Here is a 21,526-nt window from a genome sequence, read left to right on the forward strand (position 1 = left end):
GAGAGGACATCACAGCTACAGAAACGAAGGTTGTTGAGGAAGGTTTGATTACTGAGTCAGTATGGGTGGGAGTTAGGAACAGCCACCGCATTGGGGGTTTTCTACAGACCACCTAATAGCAATAGAGAGATTGAAGATCTCATAGGCGGGCAGATTCTGGGAAAATGCAAAAGTAGCAGGGTTGTTGTTATGGGTGATTTCGACTTTCCCAATATCGACTGGAACCTCCTAAGTGTAGATGCTTTGGGTGGAGCCAATTTTGCTCGATGTGTTCAGGAGGGTTTCCTTACTCAGCATGTAGACAGGCCGAGGAGGGGAGAGGCCATTTTGGATTTGGTGCTCAGCAATGAGCCAGGACAGGTGTCAGGTTTCTTGGTGGGAGAACACTTTGGTGACAGTGATCACAGCTATCTCACATTTACCATAGCCTAGGAGAGGGAAAGGAGCAGTGACCGAGGGAAGATATTCAACTGGGGAAAAGAAAATTATGACGCTATCAGACAGGAGTTGGGAAGTACAGACTGGGAGCAATTGTTCCACAGAAAGGGCACAGCAGACATGTGGAGACTATTTAAGGAGCAGTTGTTGCAAGTGATGCACAAATTTGTTCCTCTGAGGCAGGTAAGAAGGGGTAAGATTAAGGAACCTTGGATGACAAGAACAGAGGAGCTTCTCATCAAAAGGAAGAAGACAACTTACATAAGGTGAAGGAAGCAAGGACCTGGCACAGCTTGAGAGGATTACAGACTTGTTTGAAAGGAGCTCAGAAATGGACTGAGGAGAGCCAAGAGGGGGGCATGAAAAAGGCTTGGCGAGAAAGATTAGGGAGACCCCCTAAGGCATTTTACTCATACGTGAGGAATAAGAGAATGATCAGGGAGAAGGTCGGGCCGATCAGGGATAGCGTAGGGAACTTGTGCGTGGAGTCTGTGCAGATAGGGGAAGCCCTAAATGAGTTTTTTGCTTTGGTTTTCACTAAGGAAAGGGACCTTGTTGTGAATGAGAACTTTGAGGAGCTGGGATACAGTCTTGAACAGATCAAGATTGATGAAGTTGATGTGCTGGAAACTTTGGAAAACATTAAGATTGATAAGTCCCCAGGGCCAGATCAGATTTATCCTCGGCTGCTCTGGAAAGAGAGAAAGGAGGTTGCTAAGCCGCTGGTGAGGATATTTGTCTCCTCACTCTCCATGGGAGTCGTACCGGAGGATTGGAAGGAGGCGAATGTTGTTCCTCTTTTCAAGAAGGGGAATAGGGAAATCCCTGGCAATTACAGACCAGTCAGTCTTACATCTGTGGTCAGCAAAGTTTTGGAAAGAATTCTGAGGGATAGGATTTATGACTATTTGGCAAAGCACAGTGTGATTAAAGGCAGTCAGTATGGCTTTGTGAGAGGCAGGTCATGCCTCACAAATCTTATTGAGTTCTTTGAGGAGGTGTCAAGACTAGTCGACGACGGTTGAGCAGTGGATGTGGTATATATGGACTTCAAGCAAAGCATTTGATAGGGTTCCCCATGGTAGGCTCATTCATAAAGTCAGGAAGTATGGAATACAGGGAGTTTTGGCCATCTGGATTCAGAATTGGCTGGCTGACAGAAGGCAGAGAGTGTTGTAGATGGAAAGTATTCTGCCTGGAAGACAGTGTTGAGTGGGGTCCCGCAGGGCTCTGTACTTGGGCCCCTGCTCTTTGTAGTTTTTATAAATGATTTGGATGAGGAGGTTGAGGGGTGGGTTAGTAAACTTGCAGATGACACAAAGGTTGGAGGTGTCATCGAAAGTATTGAGGGCTACTGCAGGCTGCAGAGCTGGGCTGAGAAGTGGCAAATGGAGTTCAACCTGGATAGATGCGAAGTGATGCATTTTGGAAGGTCAAACTCGAATGCTGAATATAGGATTAAAGACAGGATTCTTGGCAGTGTGGAGGAACAGAGGGATCTTGGTGTGCAAGTACATAGATCCCTCATAGTTGCCACCCAGGTGGATAGGGTTGTTAAGAAAGCATATGGTGTCTTGGCTTTCATCAACAGGGGGAATAGAGTTTAAGAGCCGTGAGGCTTTGCTGCAGCTCTAGAAGACCCTGGTGAGGCCACACTTGGAATATTGTGTCCAGTTCTGGTCGCCCTACTATAGGAAAGATACAGAGGCTTTGGAGAGGGTGCAAAGAAGGTTTACCAAGATGCTACCTGGACTGGAGGGTTTGCCTTATGAAGAGAGGTTGAATAAGCTCTGGAGAGAAGGAGGAAGAGAGGAGACCTGATAGAGGTATACAAGATAATGAGAGGAATAGATAGAGTCAATAGCCAGAGATATTTCCCCAGGGTAGGATTGACTGGTACGAGGGGGTCATAGTTTGAAGTTATTAGGATGAAGGTATAAAGGAGACATCAGAGGTAAGTTCTTTACGCAGAGAGTTGTGAATGCATGGAATGCGTTATAAGCAGTGGGGGTGGAAGCAGAGTCATTGGGGATATTTAAATGACTACTGAACATACACATAGATAGCAGTGAGTTGAGGGGTATGTTGGTTGTTATTATATTTTACATTAGGATTAAATCTCGGCACAACATTGTGGGCCAAAAGGCCTGTTCTGTGCTGTACTTTTCTCTGTTCTATGTTCTATCCAGCTGGTAGACAAACCAGCTTCAAACGAGTTTTCAATAAGCTGCATCTACCACATTTATTGGCCATTTAGAAGAGAGGTAACTCTGTTTTGGGGGAGAAAAAGAACACAAAAACAGACAAAAAGTTTTGAAAAGCTGTGTCTAAACGCAAGACGCTTCCTTCCAGGGATATTCAGTGATTTTTGAGCAAGTTAGTGAAAGTCCTACCCTTTGCTCCCAGGTGGCGCTATTGCACACTGTAATTCCCGTCACTGTGATCATGTGGAGGTGCAGGTCTTGGTCTGGGGTGGACAAAGTTAAAAAACCCACACAACACCAGGTTATAGTCCGACAGGCTCATTTGAAAATAGGAACTTTTGGAGCACTGCTCCCTCGTCAGGTAGCTAGTCGGGCAGGATCATAAGAAACAGAATTTAGAGTAAACTATCAAAGTGTCATACAACTGATGGGCTGTCTTGAACAAACCTGGATTGCTGATAAGTCTTTAATCACTTCGAATGGGGATGCGGGTTTCCATCGACTAAAATGTAAATCCCAGAATTTCTTTCACATCACAGTCCTGAGATAACTGAAGGTTTGATTTTAAAAAAGTGACATCTCATCTCAGATGATTCATTAAAGATGTGAGGTTAGAGTCTCTCTGTATCCCAACTTTTATCATCTGTATCACACCTTTAATTAATTGTCTGAGCTGAGATATCACCTTTTCTTTATAAAACCTTCCGTTATCTCGGGACTGTCCCTTGAAAGAAGTTCTAGGATTTACATATTAACCAGTAGAAACCTTCATCCCCATCCTAAGTGATTGAAGACTTAACAGCAATCTAGATTTGTTCAATACATCATATCAGTTGAATGACACTTTGATCCTTTACTATAAATTCTGTGTCTTATGATCCTGCCCCACTAGCTCCTTGATGAAGGAGCAACACTCAGAGCTAGTGCTTCCAAATGAACCTGTTGGACTATAACCCCCTGGTGTTGTGTGATGTTTAACTTTAAATGATCTCTATTCATTTAAATGAATGAATACTCTTGTATTCATCTAGCACCATTGAAAGAGTAAAAATGCCCCAAAGCATTTTATGGGAGCATTATCAAATGGATTATTATGCTGAGTATAAAACCTTGGTCAAACATTGAGGTTTCAAGGGAGCAATGTCAAGGAGAAAAGCCAGGAGAGGCAGAGGGGAGTAGGGAGGGAATTCCACGGTTTGGGATAGCCTCTGTCTGCTGAAGGGAAGGAAATGGAAATAGGTGATAACAGATGGCAACATAAAAGGATGACGGCACAGGAGGAAGCATTCGGCCCATTATTATCTGCGCTGATCGATAAAACAACCAGTCTCATCCCATCATTCGGCTCCTGTTCTGGAGCTGTGTAGGTCACAGCACTTTAGGTGAGTATATGAGTATGTTGTTTTTAAATGCACTGAGGTTTCTTTTTCATCCTTTCAGACAGTGAGTTCCTGACCCCTATCAATCCCTGGGAGAGAAAAATTCTCAATTTTAGACTATATGAAATAGGAACAGGCCATTCTGCCCCTCAATTCTGCTTCACCAATCCAAAGGATCATGGCTGGTCCGGTATTCCTCATGCCCACTTTCCTGCCTTTTCCCTGTAACCATTGGTTTCCCGACTGATCAAGAATGTCTCTGTCAGAGACTGAGGGTTGACTTTACAGAGGTTTATAAAACCATGAGGGGCATTGTTAGGGTAAATAGTAAAGGTCTTTTCCCCAGGTTAGGGGATTTGAAAAATAGAGGGCACAGTTTTAAGGGAAGAGGGGAAAGATTTAAAAGGGACCTAAGAGGCACCTTTTTCACTCAGGGGGTGGTGGGTGCATGGAATGAGCTGCCAGAGGAAGAGGTGGAGGCTGGTACAATTACAACATTTAAAAGGCATCTGGATGGGTAGATGAATAGAAAGGGTTTAGAGGGACCTGGGCTAAGTGTTGGCAAATGAGGCTAGATTAATTTAGGATATCTGGTCAGCATGGATGAGTTGGGCCGAAGGGTCTGTTTCCATGCTGTACATCTCTATGACTTTATGTCTCAGCCATAAGGAGTCTGTCCCCAGAGCAGTCTATGGCAAGGAGTTCCAAAGACTCTCAACTCCTCTGAGAGAAGAAATTCCTCCTCATCTCAGACATAAATTGGCATCCCTTTATCCTCTCCATGAGGGGAAACATCCTCTTAACCTGTCAAGCCCCTTAAGATTCCTATATGTTTCAGTGAGATCACCTCTCATTCTTCGAAACTCCAGTGAAGACCCAACTGGTTTAGCCTTTGCACATCTGGCAATCTCTCTACATCAGGGAGGGACCTCTCTCTAATCTTCCCACCCACCATTTTAAATCTCTGGCCCCTGACCTTTCTGCCAAGGGTTGTAGGCACCTCCACTCTACCCACCTTCATTAACACTTTATCGAGCGCTTGGTAAATCTTGCCTCAGCCTCTCGAACCTCACTGAGCTGATCTCCCCCCGGATTAAAGCTCTCTCTGTTCCTGTTGATATCCTCAGGAATTTGTTCGGTTCCCCCCTCACTCGAGTGAGATCCCTCCTTCCTGCAATGTTCTGCCTGGAACTGGCTGCAGTGTTGTTGTTGTAATCACCTCCCTGTTCCAGCTTTAACCTTCAGGTTTGAGTTCTCCACCACAAAAGGGAAAGGATTCCTCCTGATTCCCGGACCCCCTCATCCACCCCTCATCTCTTGACCCCTCGCATGCACCTCCTCAACTTGTGCATCCTCACCTAGTGACCCCCTCACCTTGTGCAAGGTGAGGTGGGCAGCACATGGATGAGAATGAGCAGGGGGCAAAGGTCAATCCTCAGCATATTGTCTGTAGTTTTGTCTTCTTACCTCAGGAATTATATTATTAAGGCAGAGGGAGTGTAATGGAAGCTTCTTTGTCATTCAGTCACGGGATGCCCTGAGGGCAGTTAAGAGTCAACCACATTGCTGTGGGTCTGGAGTCACATGTAGGCCAGAGCAGGCCGTTTCCATCCCTAAAGGACATTAGTGAACCTGACAGATTTTAAATGACAATCATTTCATCATTAGACTCCAGTTTTTTTAAATTGAATTTAAATTCCATCTCCTGGATCTCTGGATTAACAGCCCAGCAATAATAATACAAAGTCATCACCTCTCCTTATGGTTTCTGAGCCGCATCCCCAGGACTATCCTGTGCATAGAGACTGAGCGAACTGAGCTTCTCATCTCCAGCAGGTTGGCAGATGAGAGGTGACCTCGTTGACAAAATATTGAAATGGATAGACGAAGGATACGAGGTGAGATGTTCCCCTGGCTATGAGACAGGAACACAACTAAAACATAAAGGGGATGATGCCACTGAGGTCAGAGATAATTACTCAGAGACTCATGAACCTTCTGGATTCTCTCTTGAAGGCAGTCGGAGATCCGTTTATGTTTGAGCATGTTTAAGGTAAAGAATTGAATGGGATTTACTGCTTGCCAGTGGTGGACAGGGTTATGGGAATGGGATAGGTAACAGATGAATCAGCCAGAGTTGTGTTGAATGGCAGGGCAGGTTAGATGGGCAGAATGGCCTACTCCTGTCCAGTCAGGAAGAGAAGCCTCCATCAGGGACCACTCCACAGCAGCTGTGTCTGTGTTAAAGCATCCCCCAGGAATCTTGGCTAAGCCAGATCAGTCTTGAGCAGGTAGTGCCTACTGGAAAGAGGAAAGAGAGAGAGAGAGAGAGAGAGAGAAAGCCGGGGGCAGGAGAAAGAATAGGCAGGTCAAATTTGTATGTGGGAGGTTGTAAATCTTCCAAAAATTCATTTTTCCACTCAGTTCCTTGCCAGAAAATAGGATGAGTAATATATTTGGATTTTCTGGTCCATGGCATGACTGGATAAGTTTCAAAAATTCCCCATCCCCATTCCCACTGCGAGCAACTTCCCATTGCAAAAGTACCACGTGCTCAGACCGTTCTCCAAGTGGATGCTCCTGTGAGTACAGCGAATGCAGTAACTCTGTTCGCGGAAGAGCAGAGTGACTTGGGGTTCTGGCATGACAACAGGTTGCTGCAAACACCCTCCAACAGATGATGGAGTCTGTCTGAAGTGCCTCACACCAAAGGCAACAGGATAAACAGTGCAAGCATAGCAAGATCATACAAGTAAATCATGTGTTTTTACGTGCTGTTGCTTGTAGGATGAATATTTGCCAGAGCAACAGGGAGAACATCCTTCATTGTTGAGGACAGCATGATGGCTCAGTGGTTAGCACTGCTACCTCACAATGCCAGGGACCCGAGTTCAATTCCAGCCTCGGGTGACTGTCCATGTGGAGTTTGCACATTCTCCTCATGTCTGGGTGCTCTGGTTTCCTCCCACAGTCTGAAGATGTGCAAGTTAAGTGAATTGTGGCCAATTCTATGTCTTACAATCTTATTCTCCACACCCATTTGATGAAGGAGCAGCGCTCCAAAAGCTAGTGCTTCCAAATAGACCCGTTGGGCTATAACCTGGTGTTGTGTGATTTTTGACTGAGGGACAGCTGCATTGAGTGAGGGGCTGTAATCTCCCTCCGCTGTTAGAACATGGCTCCAGTCTGTATATGGGACTGTAAAGATCACCGACAGAGTGGTACAGTCACAAAACAGGACAACACATTCTCTCAGCATACAGGAAACCAGTCAGCAGAGGGAGAGAGAGAGTGTGTGTGTATGAGTGAGAGGGTGTGAGAGAGAAAGTCTGTGAGAGTATGTGTACGTGAGAGAGTGTGTGTAAATAAATATTTGTGGGTGGGTTAGTGTGTATGTTCAGAAAAGTGTGTGCTTATGTACATATGAATATGTCTGTATGTGATTGTTCAGCAATTGTTTCACATTTAGTAATGACTAGATCACTGTGAAGCAAGGTGATTCAGTAGTTAACACTGCTACCTTACAACATCGGGGAGCTTGGGTGACTGTCTGTCTGGTGTTTGCACGTTCTCCCTGTGTCTGTGTGAGTTTCTCCGGGTGCTCTGGTTTCCTCCCACAGAACCAAAGATGTGCAGATTAGATGAATTGGCCATGCTAAATTACCCATAGTGACCAGGAATGTGCAGGTGAGGTGGTTTAACCATGGGAAACGCAGGGCAACAGGGGTCTGGGTCTGGGTGAGACTCTCTTTGGAGGGTTGGTGCAGATTTGATGGGCTGAATAGTCTCTGTCTGCGCTGTAGGGATTCTATGAAGTGACCAACACCCCATTGACTTACAGTCATCCCTAGCCAACCGAAATGTGAAGGCTCATAGAACATAGAACAGTACAGCGTTCGGCCCACCATGTTGTTCTGTGCATTTATTTTAATATAAGATCAGCCTAACTTACACACCCCTCAATTTACTGCCATCCATGTGCTTGGCCAGCAGTCGCTTAAATGTTCCTAACGTACCTGACTCTACTCCCACTGCTGGCAGTGCATTCCACACACCCACAACTCTCTGTGTAAAGAACCTACCTCTGACATCTCCCCGAAACCTTCCTCCAATCACCTTAAAATTATGACCCCTCCTGACAGCCCTTTTTCTGCCCTGGGGAAATGTTTCTGACCATCTACTCTATCTATGCCTCTCCTTATAACATATATAGACCTGATAAACCTCCATCAAGTCACCTCTCTTCCTTCTTCTCTCCAGTGTGAAAAGCCCTAGCTCATTTAACCTCTCTTCGTAAGACAAGTCCTCCAATCCAGGCAGCATCTTGGCAAATCTCCTCTGCGCCCTGTCTAAAGCATCTACATCCTTTCTATAATGAGGTGACCAGAACTGGATACAATATTCCAGTGAAGTCTAACCAGGGTTTTCTAGAGCTGCAGCAAATTCTCACAACTCTTAAACTCAATCCCCCTGTTAATGAATGCCAAAACACCATACTCCTTCTTAACAACCCGATCAACTTGGGCGGCAACCTTGAGGGATCTATGTACATGGACATGAAGATCCCTCTGTTCCTTCACACTACCAAGAATCCTGCCTTTAACCCTGTATTCAGCATTCAAATTTGACCTTCCAGAATGAATCACTTCACATTTATCCAGGTTGAACTTCATCTGCCACTTCTCAGCCCAGCTCTGCATCCTGTCAATGTCTCGTTGTAGCCTGCAACAGCCCTTGACACTATCTACAACACCACCGACCTTTGTATCATTACTAAACTTACCAACCCACCCTTGCAATTCTTCATCCAAGTCACTTATAAAAACTACAAAGAGCAGAGGCCCAAGAACAGATCACTGCAGGACACCTCTGGTCACTGACCTCCAGGCGGTATACTTTCCATCCACTACCACTTGCTACCTTCTTTCAGACAGCCAATTCTGCATCCAGACAGCCAACTTTTCCTTATGCCATACCTCCTAACTTTCTGAATGAGCCGACTATGGGGAACCTTATCAATTGCCTGAATGAAATCTAAATACACCACATTCACTGCTGGTCACTGCTCCATGCTCACTGTGCTGGATTGCTTTGGACTTGATGTGCACCCAGGGAAAAGTGAACGGATGACAGGAGGGAGGCACGTTAAAGGAGTGTATGAAACTCTGTAAATAAACTTGCTGCATCGTTTTTGTTTGGGGCAAATTAGTTGTGTGAAAGGAGTAACAATGACCATCTTGCAGTACTGCTATTCCAGGATGCTGGGGGTTAATAGCAGCATTTCAACATGTTTTTCGAAGGGTTTTCTTACTGTCTGTGAGTCGGTCTGGTTCTGACTTCTCTGGTTAATTGAAATGAGCCCTGGGACTGTCTGTTGGGAGCAGATGGAAATGTTTCCGCTCTCAGTGACACTCACAGGTGAAGCTGCGTTTCCAGCTCTCTGCTCACTGCCAGCTCACCCCAGGACCCTGTTCTTACTGAATGCTCCTTTGTCATTGCTGCTGCTGGATGGATTGGGGGAAGGACTTCAGTTCCCTCCTTCCCCCTCCACACTCCCCCAACCACCTCCCCCATCATTCCGCCTCTCCCCCATCACCCCCATCACTCCCCCAGTCCGAACTTCCCCCACCCCAATCATCTCTCCACCCTCAACATATCCCCCCCACTGCCACCATCCCCCCACGCCTATCCTCACCACCCCCCACCCTCACCAACCCCCCCACCCCCATCCTCTCCATATACCCCCCCATGCCCATCCTCACCAACCCCCACCCCCAACCTCACCACCCCACGCCCACCCTCACCCTCACCATATACTCCCCCACCCCCATCCTCACCACCCCCCCACCCCCACCCTCACCAACCCCCCCACCCCCACCCTCACCACCCCCCCACCCCACCCTCACCCTCACCCTCACCATGTACCCCCCACACCCACTCTCACCAACCCTCCCCACCCCCATCCTCACCACTCCCCACCCCCATCCTCACCACCCCGCCACCCCACCCTCACCCTCACCAAATACCTCCCACCCACATCCTCACCAACCCCCACCCCCATCCTCACCACCACCCACCCCTACCCTCACCAACCACCCCACCCCCATCCTCACCAACCCCCACCCCCATCCTCATCACCCATCCATCCCCATCCTCACCAACCCCCAGCCCCATATTCACCAACCCCCACCCTCACCACATATCCTCACCCCCACCCTCACCCTCACCATACACGCCCCACCCCCACCCTCACCACCACCCCACCCACTCTCACCAACCCCCCCACCCCCATCCTCACCACCCCGCCACCCCACCCTCACCCTCACCATATACCTCCCCACCCCCACCTTCACCCTCACCATATACCTCCCACCCTATCCTCACCAACCCCCACCCCCACCCTCACCATATACCCCCACCCTCACCATATACCCCCCACTGCCACCATCCCCCCACGCCCATCCTCACCAACCCCCCCACCCCCATCCTCACCACTCCCTCAACCCCACCTCACCCCCCCATATACCCCCCACTCCCACCCTCACCCTCACCATATACCCCCCACCCCACCCCCACTCTCACCACCCCCCACCCCCATTCTCACCATATGCCCTCCCAACCCCACCTTCACCACCCTCCCACCCCCACCCCCACCCTCACCATATACCCTCCCATCCTCTGGAATTAGCTCAGAATTGAAAGCAGAGTCTGTTTTCCGTAGCCAACTCTTTAACCCCTCTGGCAGTCAGCATGGTTAGATAACTACACGTGAGGCAGCTTGTTCTCTCATATTACACCAGACAGAGTAGGGAACCTGAAGCCTTGGCTGTCTTTGTTTGCCAAGGCTCTGGGCAGAGTGTTGGGTGTAAACAGCAGTGTGTTCAGTAAGAGATTGCATTGTCTGTAAAGCCCTTTTCAGTCTCTGGTAGCCATGAATAATGAAGATAAAGGTAAACCGTCTGTGCTTTTGCATTTAGCTAACATCCTCATCCAAGGCTCATGTAGTCTAAGTCTTAAGAGTCCTTAGTTGCAGAGGTAAGGCCATTCAGCCTTTTGAAATCATACTAGCTCTCTTGGAAAACAATCCAGTCCAGGGTCTCCGTGCAGCTTTAGCCTCCGGTGCCCTGTCACATGTTCTGCTCTATTAAAGACAGATATTGCCATTGTGTGGGGTACCAGAGAGAATATTTCAATAATCCTCAGGCTCCATTTATCCCCCAGATTTCAATGAAGAAGGTTGAAAATGCTCTTTCCGATGACTTGTAATTCCTGTGCCTGGCCTACACCCAATGGTTGGTGAGAGCCACAGAGTTTATGTTTCCAGTTTAATGTTGGGCTCTGCATAATCAAAGCTAAACAATCCTGTTTAACACTTGAGTATAATAGAGTGAACTTGTAATCTAGAGGCTCCCCAGGATGGGCAACACTCACTGGTCAAGTGTGGGTCACCATCCAGGATTCCACATGTGGAGAACATGGTCTTCAGAAAGGTTTCCCATCTGGGTCCCTCAATCCATTGGGAGGCATAACTGGCCAATAGGAGAACAATCATTCTCTTGAACACAAGCCAGCTGATGCCCAAGTGTTGTAGGACATGACCAGAAAGGAGGAGGACAGAGGCTAGTCTTCCTGCTCCTATCTCTGTACCCAGCCATGGATGTTCCTGGAGATGCCTGGTCACTGTGCAGATTACTGGACTGTGGGCCAGTACCTGGAAATAGCCCAGATCTCTCTGGTGGATCTCCTGGTGAATGTGTCATGGGACTACCAGGTGTTTGCTGTTGACCAGGAGGTTATCGACAGTCCTGCTATGATGTTGTTCTGAATATTGCTGCAGGACAGGGTTATCAAGGAACAGACTACAGACATTCCACACAGAATTCCTGTAACCTCCATGCTTGGCTGGGACAGGGTTCAGATTTAAAGCTGCAAAAGGTTTGAACACACGTTTTGCTCTCTTCTGACGACTGGCAGCTGTCTTCCACAGAGAATCAGCAGATATCATCTACTCATCTTTCTCCCTGGCTCACCTTTCTCCTTCCCTTTGTCTCTCTGTCTTTCTCTGCCTCTGGGCTCCATTTCCACCTCTCAGTTACTCCTTTACCACCCCAACCCCCACCTCCTGCACTCTGTGACTGGATCCTTGACTTTCTGACCCATAGATCACCATCAGTAAGAATAGGCAACACCTCCTCCGTGATATTCCTCAACACTGGTCCCTTGCAATGCTATGAACTCAGCCCCCTTCCCAATTCCTATACACCCATGATTGTGTGGCCAAATTCTGCCCCAGCTCCATTTACAAGTTTGTCGATGACACCACCAGAAAGAGAAAGAGGTTATCAGCATGGTGTATATACAACAATTTCTCCAGCAATGTCTGCAAAATAAAAGAGCTGGTCATTGACTTCAGGAAGTGAAGTGGAGAACATGTCCCTGTCTGCACCAATGGTGCTGAGGTGGAGATGGTTGGGAATGTCAAGTTCTTGGGAGTAATGATCACCAACAGCCTGTCCTAGTCCATGACAGTGAAGAAAGCACAACAATACTTCTACTCAGGAAGCAAAAGAAATTTAGCATGTCCATAGAGCTCAGTAATTTTTGTAGATGCACCATATCCTATCCAGAAGCATCACAGCGTGGTATGGCAACTACTCCACCCAAGACCATAGGAAACTATAGAGAGTTGTAATCACAGCCCAGTCCATCACGCAAACCAGCCGTCCATCCATTAACTCCATCTATACGTCCTGCTGCCTTAGGAAAGCAACCAACATCAACAAAGATCCTGCCCACCCCAATTATACTCTCCTCCATCCTCTTCTGTTGGGCAGAGGGTATAAATGTTTGTATAAAGGTACAAACAGACTCAAGAACAGCTTCTTCCCTGCTGCTAATAGATTTCTGAAAAGACCTCTCAAATTTCAAATTTAATATTGATCTCGCTCTCTGTGCACCTTCTCTGCAGCCGTAACGTCATACTGCTCAGTCTAAGTTAACTCGCTGAGCTGGAAGGTTTGTTTTCAGACATTTCGTCACCATACTAAGTAACGTCATCAGTGAGAGTCTCCGGTGAAGTGCTGATGGTATGTCCTGCCTCTCTATTTATAGGTCTTGGTTTCTTAAAGTGGGAGTTGTCATTTCCGGTTCATTTTTTTGAAGGGATGTAGATAGGATCTAAGTCGATGTGTTTATTGATGGAGTTCTGATTAGAACTCTAAGAATTCTCACGCACGTCTTTGTTTCATCTGTCCTAAGAAGTGTCTGTTGTCTCAGTCTGTATGTATAGAAACTAGTGATAGTGGTTCGTGTCTTTTGGTGTTCATGTATCCTGGTGGCAACTTTCCCCAATATCATGTTTTTTACCATTCTTGCTGTAAAAAAACTTTCGGGTGTCCTTTAGGGAAGGAAAGCTGCCATCCTGACCTGGTCTAGCCCCCGATGTGACCCAGACCCACTGCACTGTGCTTATGAAATGGCCGAGCAAGCAGCTCAGTTCAAGGACAATGAAAGATGGGCAGCACATGCCAGTCTTGCCCATGACACCCACCTCCCATACCAGAATTTACAAAAATCTCCATCGCTAACAGGACATGCTTCTCCAACTCCACACGATAGAAAACCTCCTTAATCACTCCTTAACCTTTTGAATACCACAGAATAGAACACCATTTTAGAATGACATTTGCTGGAGAAACGCAGCAGGTCTGGCAGCATATTAATTTTTATTCATTTACGGGAATGGGGTGAGGGGTGTGGTGTGGGTCTTGCATTTATTCCCCGTCCCTAGTTGCCCCTTGAGAAGGCTGCTTCAGTCCATGTGCACAATGCCCTTAGGGAGGGAATTCCAGGATTTTGAGCAAGTGACACTGAAGGAACGATGATCTATTTCCAAGTCAGAATGGTGAGTGGCTCGGAGGGGAACTTTCAGGGCATGGTGTTACCGTGTATCTGCTGCCCTTGACATTCTAGTCGTTGAAGGTCATGGGCTTGAAAGAAGCTACCTCAGGAGACCTTCTGCAGCACTTCTTGTACATATTGCTATGACTGAGCATCGGTGGTGGAGGGAATGGATGTTTATGGATGTGGTGCCAATGAAGTGGGCTACTTTGTCCTGGATGGTGTCAAGGCTTCTTGAGTGCTATTGGAGCTGCACCCATCCAGGCAAGTGGGGAGTATTCCATCACACTCCTGGAGTGTGCCTTGCAGATGGTGAGGCAGGCTTTAGGGAATCAGGAGATGAGTTACTCGCTGCAGGATTAGTAGCCTCTGATCTGCTCCTGTCAACGTTGTGTTCATGTGGTGAACCCAGTTGAGTGTCTAGTCAATGGTAGCCTCCAGGATGTTGATAGTGGGGGATTCAATGGTGGTAACGCTATTAGCGAAACAGAATCAATACCTCAGGCCTGACCAGATCTGTCCGGAGTTGCTTTATTTTCTGGTTGATAAAAATGGCTGTTGTTTTATTCGACACACAGTTGTAAACCACAAAGAAATGAATCAATCAAAAAACTAAATTATCAATCAGTGAATAGTTTTCACAAGACACCTGAAGTAGTGAGCCAAGTATGCATCAGTCTCCCTCAGGTCTTTTCAATAAATCAGAACATTCATATTTCTTAGTTGTTTTATTCGCTTTCTTGGTTAGGAGGAGAAAAGTGCTGTGAGTTACCTGAAATGTTAGTTTATTTGCTGTTCATAAATGATAGCACATTTTGTATTTGCCTTTCGTATAAATTAAGACATTAGAATAATATTTTCTATTGATTGAGTAATTGAACCTTTATACGCAGGGTTCAGGACTCCGTGACCAAAGACCATTAACGTGTTAACGATTCATCGGATGCCATGGTGTATCACCAGAAATGCTCATAATAGTCTTGACAAGATTGTTCAGGGCTTCCAGGGGTCAGATGATTTGTACAGTTAATTACATCATTCTGATGTGAGTATAAGGAAGTGTAATGATTAAGATTTCTGCATTTCCCTGATGAGGCAACTGTGCAATACCATCCACCCCTGTATTCATGGCTGTTCCTGAGTGTGTGTTGCGACAGCCCTCACTTAGCCATCTCCTTCCTGTACACCGCACTCACCACAACTTACTTTGACTTGTCGTCACATACTAATAACAGGGTTTCTGATACAATGTCCATTACATTTCGCAACTCTGCCCACAAACTGCTGCAACATTTTCAATACCAGAAATGAAGGGTTTGTCTTATGAAGAGAGTTTGAGCATTTAGGCCTACACTGTCTGGAGTTTGGAAGATTGAGAGGCGATCTAGTTGAAGAATATAAGATGCTAAAGAGAATTGACAAAGTCGAGATGTAGAGGGGATGTTTCTCCTTGTGGGTCAATCCAGGAGAGGTCATAGTTTTGATGGATGCTGGAATATTAACAATAAGACCATAAAACCATAAGACATAGGAGTGGAAGTAAGGCCATTCGGCCCATCGAGTCCACTCCACCATTCAATCATGGCTGATGGGCATTTCAACTCCACTTACCCGCATTCTCCCCGTAGCCCTTAATTCCCTGAGACAACAAGAATCTATCAATCTCTGCCTTGAAGATATTTAGCGTCCTGGCCTCCACTCTGCGGCAATGAATTCCACAGGCCCACCACTCTCTGGCTGAAGAAATGTCTCAGCATTTCTGTTCTGAATTGATCCCCTCTAATTCTAAGGCTGTGTCCACGGGTCCTAGTCTCCTCACCTAACGGAAACAATTTCCTAGTGTCCACCCTTTCCAAGCACTGTATTATCTTGTAAGTTTCTATTAGATCTCCGTTTAATCTTCTAAACCTCCAATGAATACAATCCCAGGATCCTCAGCCGTTCCTCGTATGTTACACCTACCATTCCAGGGATCATCCGTGTGAATCTCCGCTGGACACGTTCCAGTGCCAGTATGTCCTTCCTGAGGTGTGGGGACCAAAACTGGACACAGTTCTCCAAATCGGGCCTAACCAGAGTTTTATAAAGTCTCAATAGCACAACGGTGCTTTTATATTCCAACCCTTTTGAGATAAATGACAACATTGCATTCGCTTTCTTAATCACGGACTCAACCTGCATGTTTATCTTTAGAGAATCCTCAACTAGCACTCCCAGATCCCTCTGTACTTTGGCTTTATGAATTTTCTCACCGTTTAGAAAGTAGTCCATGCTTGTATTCTTTTTTCCAAAGTGCAAAACCTCGCATTTGCTCACATTGAATTCCATCAGCCAATTCCTGGACCACTCTCCCAAACTGTCCAGATCCTTCTGCAGCCTCCCCAGTTCCTCAGTACTACCTGCCTGTCCACTTAACTTCAATAAGGAGGACACAGACAGATCTTTAATTAATAATGTGTTGAGGAGTTATGAAGAGTGGGCAAGATGGTGGAGTTGAGGCTGAGATGAGATCAGTCGCGATCGTAGAGCACTGAAGAGCATGCTTGAGGCCATGGGATAAATGGTGCTATTTGCTCGCTTCTCACCCATTGTCCTCTGGGTTACACCACAGTTTTGCATTCTGTTCTGTTGGGAACGGAGAGATAGATGTCAATGAAATTCAGGCTGACCTCCTCTGACCTTTTTGCTGTTACCTTGAGCTGACAAAAAGCCATCAAACTCTGTACTAAAGTTGACACTTGATCAAGTACCATTGGTGGAAGAGAACTCCCATCTCCCATTGTCGTCTCGATATCAAAGTGCTTCCTGATTTTACTATGGAAATGCTGGATTCTCTTTTCCAAGGTGAGCTTCCTCATCCTAGCTTTTGTACTGAACAGAAATAGTTTCTCACAATCTATCCTGCCCACCTCCCTTGCTTCCTGAAAAAGGTTTCATTCAATTCAACTCTTCACCTTCTTTAATCGATCCCACTTTGTGAAAGGTAACCCCTGGAACTACACAGGCAAATCCTGAGTCTTTCCAAATGTGGAGCTCAGGACTGTTCACAGTACTCCCAGGTCAGGTGGGACAAGGTTTTGAGCTGATTTCTTTTTTGCCACTCTTCCTCGGGCTGGGTGGTAGTAAGCCTGGCATTTGATGCCCTTCCTGTATCTGCTGTTGGTAAGAAGCCGACTTGGAGCCATGCTGTCTGAATGGTGGTGCCAGACCCACATTGCCGATCAAGATATATCTCCAGATCAGCATAATGAGTGGCTTGGAGGGGGAGCTTGAAGGTATTCCTATGTATCTGCTGCACTTGTCGGTCTCGGTGATAGGGCTTGTGAGTTTTGGAATGTGCTGTCGAAGTAACATTGCCTGATGCACTACTTCTAACAGTTGTTCTCTGGATTTCCCCATTGGCCTTTCAGATCACCTTCTGCACCTTTTCATGACATTTTAATGAACTTTTGTACACAGCAAACATTGTCATTTCCCCAATCCGGATTGGGACAATCTTTAACTTGCATCATTTAATTTTCAGAACTTGCCACTCCATTAGCCAAGCTGTTCTGGTACAATTACAACACTTGCATCTACCTGACAATGTGGAAAATTGCTCTGGTATATCCAGTGCAGAAAATCCAACCCGGCCAATAACCACCCCATCAGTCTCCTCTCTATTGTCAGTAAAGTGATGGAAGGTGTCACCAACAGAGCTGTCAAGCAATAACCTGCTCAGTGATACACAGTTTAGGTTCCTCCAGGGTCACTCAGCTCCTGACCTCATTACAGCCTTGGTTCAAACATGGACAAAAGAGCTGAATCCAAAGGTATGGGGAGAGTGACAACCCTTGACATCAAGGGCTGCATTTGACTGTTACATCAAGGAGACCCAGCAAAACTGGAATCTATGGGTATCATGGGGCCAACTCTCTGGTGGTTGGAGTCATACCTGACACAATGGGAAGATGGTGGTGGTTATTGGAGGTCAGTCATCTCAGCTCCAGGAGATTGTACACAATCCTCCAATTGCAGTCTCACTAATGCCTTATCCAGTTACAGCAACATGTCCCCACTTTTACACATTATTCCTTTCGCAATAAATGCCAAAATTCCATCGGACTTCCCTGTTGTCTGCTGTAATTGGACACTAGCTTTCTGTAATTCATATGGATTGATGATTTGTTTCCAAAGTCCAGTCTAATATCCATCTGCAGACAGATCTATAAGCAGGAGGATTAATTCTGTGACCAGAGGGCCTTTCATGTTATGGATTCTCTCTGTTGATTGGAGTCATACCTAGCACATAGGAAGATGGTTGTGGTTGTCAGAGGGCAGTCATCTCAGCTCCAGGACATCTCTGGGTAGTATCCTTGGCCCAACCATCTTCGTCTGCTGCCTCAATGACCTTCCCTCCATCATAAGGTCAGAAGTGGGAATGTTCGCTGATGATTGCACAATGTTCAGCACCATTCGTCAACCCTCAGATACCAAAGCAGTCCATGTTCAAATTAAGCAAACCTGGATAATATCCAGGCTTGGGCTGCAAAATGGCAAGTAACATTCATGCCAGGCAATGGTCATCTCCACCAACAGAGAAGCTAACCAATGAATGTTGAATTGAGGGCATTACTATCTGAATCCCGCACTATCAACATCCTGGGAGGGTGTCATTGACCAGAACCTGAGCTGGTCTGGCCATAATAACCATAATGGTTACAATAGCAGGTTGGAGACCAGGGATCCTGCAATGAGTACTGACCTGACCTGACTCCCAATAACCTGCCAACCATCTACAAGGTACAGGTCAGGAGTGTGGTGGAATACTCTCCCACTTGCCTGGATGGGTGCAGGTCCAACAACACTCAAGAAACCCGGCACCATCTTGGACAAAGCAGCCCGCTTTATGGGCATCACATCATAAACATCCAGTCACTCCACCACCAACACTCAGTAGCAGCAGTGTGTATCATCTACAAATGCAGTGCAGAAATTCTCTGAAGAAATCTAGACAGCACCTTCCAAACCCACAACCACTTCCATCTAGAAGGACAAGGGCAGCAGCAACATGGGAACACCACTATCTGCAAGTTCCCCTCACTGTCTGGCTTGGAAATACCACCTTCTCAAGGGGCAACTCATCTTGAGCAATAATATGGCCCAGACAGCGCTACCCATATCCCATGAATGAATATGAAAAGAAAGGACATGCCGCACCAGCTGGTGGCTGAACGTAATGCTACAAGTACTATTTATTCTGGTTCAAACAGCTTCGAAGCAGTTGGTTTATGACAAACTGCCAAAGTAGCTGAGCTTGCGATGAGCGCAGGTTTACACATGACCCACCCCACCTTCGTGAACACTCTGTGAAAATGTCTGTTTGATTCGCCCCTGGGGCCTGAGGAGACAGGCAGCAGCTGAACCTGCCAAAGCTGGAGGTGTGGGAGGACAAACGGAACAATTTGTGGTCCACTCTTCACCTGCAATCATCTGGTGACAGGCCTGAACATTATCCAGCCCAGCCCAGGCCAGCCCAACCCAGCCCAGCTCAGGCGAAGGGATATGAAGAGCTGCACTTTGGCAGGGAGTTGCTGTGTGATGGCACAAACTGTCTGTTTTACACTTCACTGAGTGAGATCTCTCAGCTCCCATCCTGAAGCCTGTACTGAGTCAACATCATCCCTTTCCAAACTACCACAAGGGTTCCTTCACTCACCCCGGTGATCCATCTTGGCATCGACCATGGCTGGAGGAGGGTGAGGGGATGGATGCTCCTCCCAACATTCCTATTTCAGAAACTTCATGCAGGCTGACACTCCCCAGCGACACACTGAAGGACACCACATGGTCAGAGGCACTTTCTTTCAAATCAGATGGTTTTCCATCTGATTACGACCGGATATTATTACCTCACTGAGATTTACAGCACATAACAAGGCTCTTCAGCCCATTGCATCTGCACTGATCAAAAACCACCATTTAAGTAATTGAGCCCCATTTCCCATCCCTTGGCCTGTAGCCTTCTATATCTTGGCACTGCAATTGCATACAAAATACTGCCTCAGTGTTACAAGGGTTTCTGCTTCTACCACCCTTAAGGGCATTGAGTGCCAAATTCCCACCACCCTCTGGGTGAAAAAGTCTTTCATCACATTCCCTCCTAACCATCTGCCCCTTCCCTTCAGTCAATACCCCCTGCTCCTTGATCCCTCCACCCAGGGGAAAGTTATCTCCCTGTCTATACTGCTCATGCCCCTCAGTTTTATCCATCTCAGTCATGTCCCCTTCAGTCTCCTCTGCTCTGTCATAAATGAAAGGATGGGTGCAAAAGTAGGCCATTCAGCCCCTCCAGCCTTCTCCAATGTTTAATAAGATTCGGTTGTGGTCCTCACTGCAATATCCTGCCTTTTCTCTCCTGTCAATCAGCAATCTCTTTGCCTCAGCCCTGACATTATTCAGTGAGTCACCCTCTGCTGTTCTCTGGTGCAGAGAATTCTAGAGACTTTCAGGACGAGCTATCCCTCCTCAGCCCTGTCTTACATGGAAAAGCCCTTGTTATTAAACTGGGCCTGAGCTGTGGATGTCCCTGCAAGAGGAATCACCTTCTCTTCTTCCACCCTATCGAGCCTCCCCTTGAATTTTATAATTTTGAATGAGATCATCCTCATTTTCCTAAAATTCAAACAGCGTTGATTCAACCTGCTCAGTCTTTCCCTGTAAGAAAACCCATCAGCCCTGAAAGCAGCTCTGAGTAGCTTCTCTGAAAATCTCCTTCCCAGAAAGACCTGGACAATGTCTACGTTTGAGCTGATAAGTGGCAAGGAACATTTGCACCAGATAAGTGACCGTCTCCAACATGAGGGAATCGAAGCATTGCTCCTTGGGGCAGCACTGTAGCTCAGTGGTTAGCACTGCTACCTCACAGCACCAGGGACCCGGGTTGGACTCTACCCTTGGACGACTGTCTGCATACTTTTCGTCTGGGTGGTCCGGTTTCCTCCTACAGTCCAAAGATGTGTTGGTTAGGGTGGATTGACCATAGTTTTCAGAGATATGTAGGTAGGAACGTTAGCCATGGGAGATGTAGGGTTATAGGGATAGGGTACGGGGTGGCTCTGGATGGCGTAGACATTGTAGACATCATTGAAAATGAGTTCCCTGATTGGAGCTGTTAACCTGCTCCAATATCTGGTGACAGATAGAAACAGAAGGGTCAGACATCCTTTCACTCTGAGAGCTGGCTCTGGGGGAGCTGGATCAGTATCAAGGGCTCTCCAGATATAAATAAAGGGTGACTTGGTGATGGGATTCCAGTCTCTGGACTTATTTCAGGTGGGATGCTCTTCAGAGGGTCAGTGCCAACTCAATGGGTCAAACTGCCTCTTTCCACACTGTGACGATTCTATAATTAAGATTCAATGGCATTAGCATCACTGAGTCCCTCACTTTCAACATCCTGGGGCTAACCATTGACTTGAAACTGAACTGCACCAATGGTTGGAAATACAAGATCTGAGAACTCTGTGGTGTGTAACTAACCTCCTGTCCCCTCAGAGCTAGTCCACCTCAAGAGTCACTTATAAATCTGATTGGAAAGCAGGAGTATCGTCCTTACCTGACCAT

This window comes from Chiloscyllium punctatum, chromosome 30, assembly GCF_047496795.1.
Source record: "Chiloscyllium punctatum isolate Juve2018m chromosome 30, sChiPun1.3, whole genome shotgun sequence".
NCBI lineage: Eukaryota > Metazoa > Chordata > Chondrichthyes > Orectolobiformes > Hemiscylliidae > Chiloscyllium > Chiloscyllium punctatum.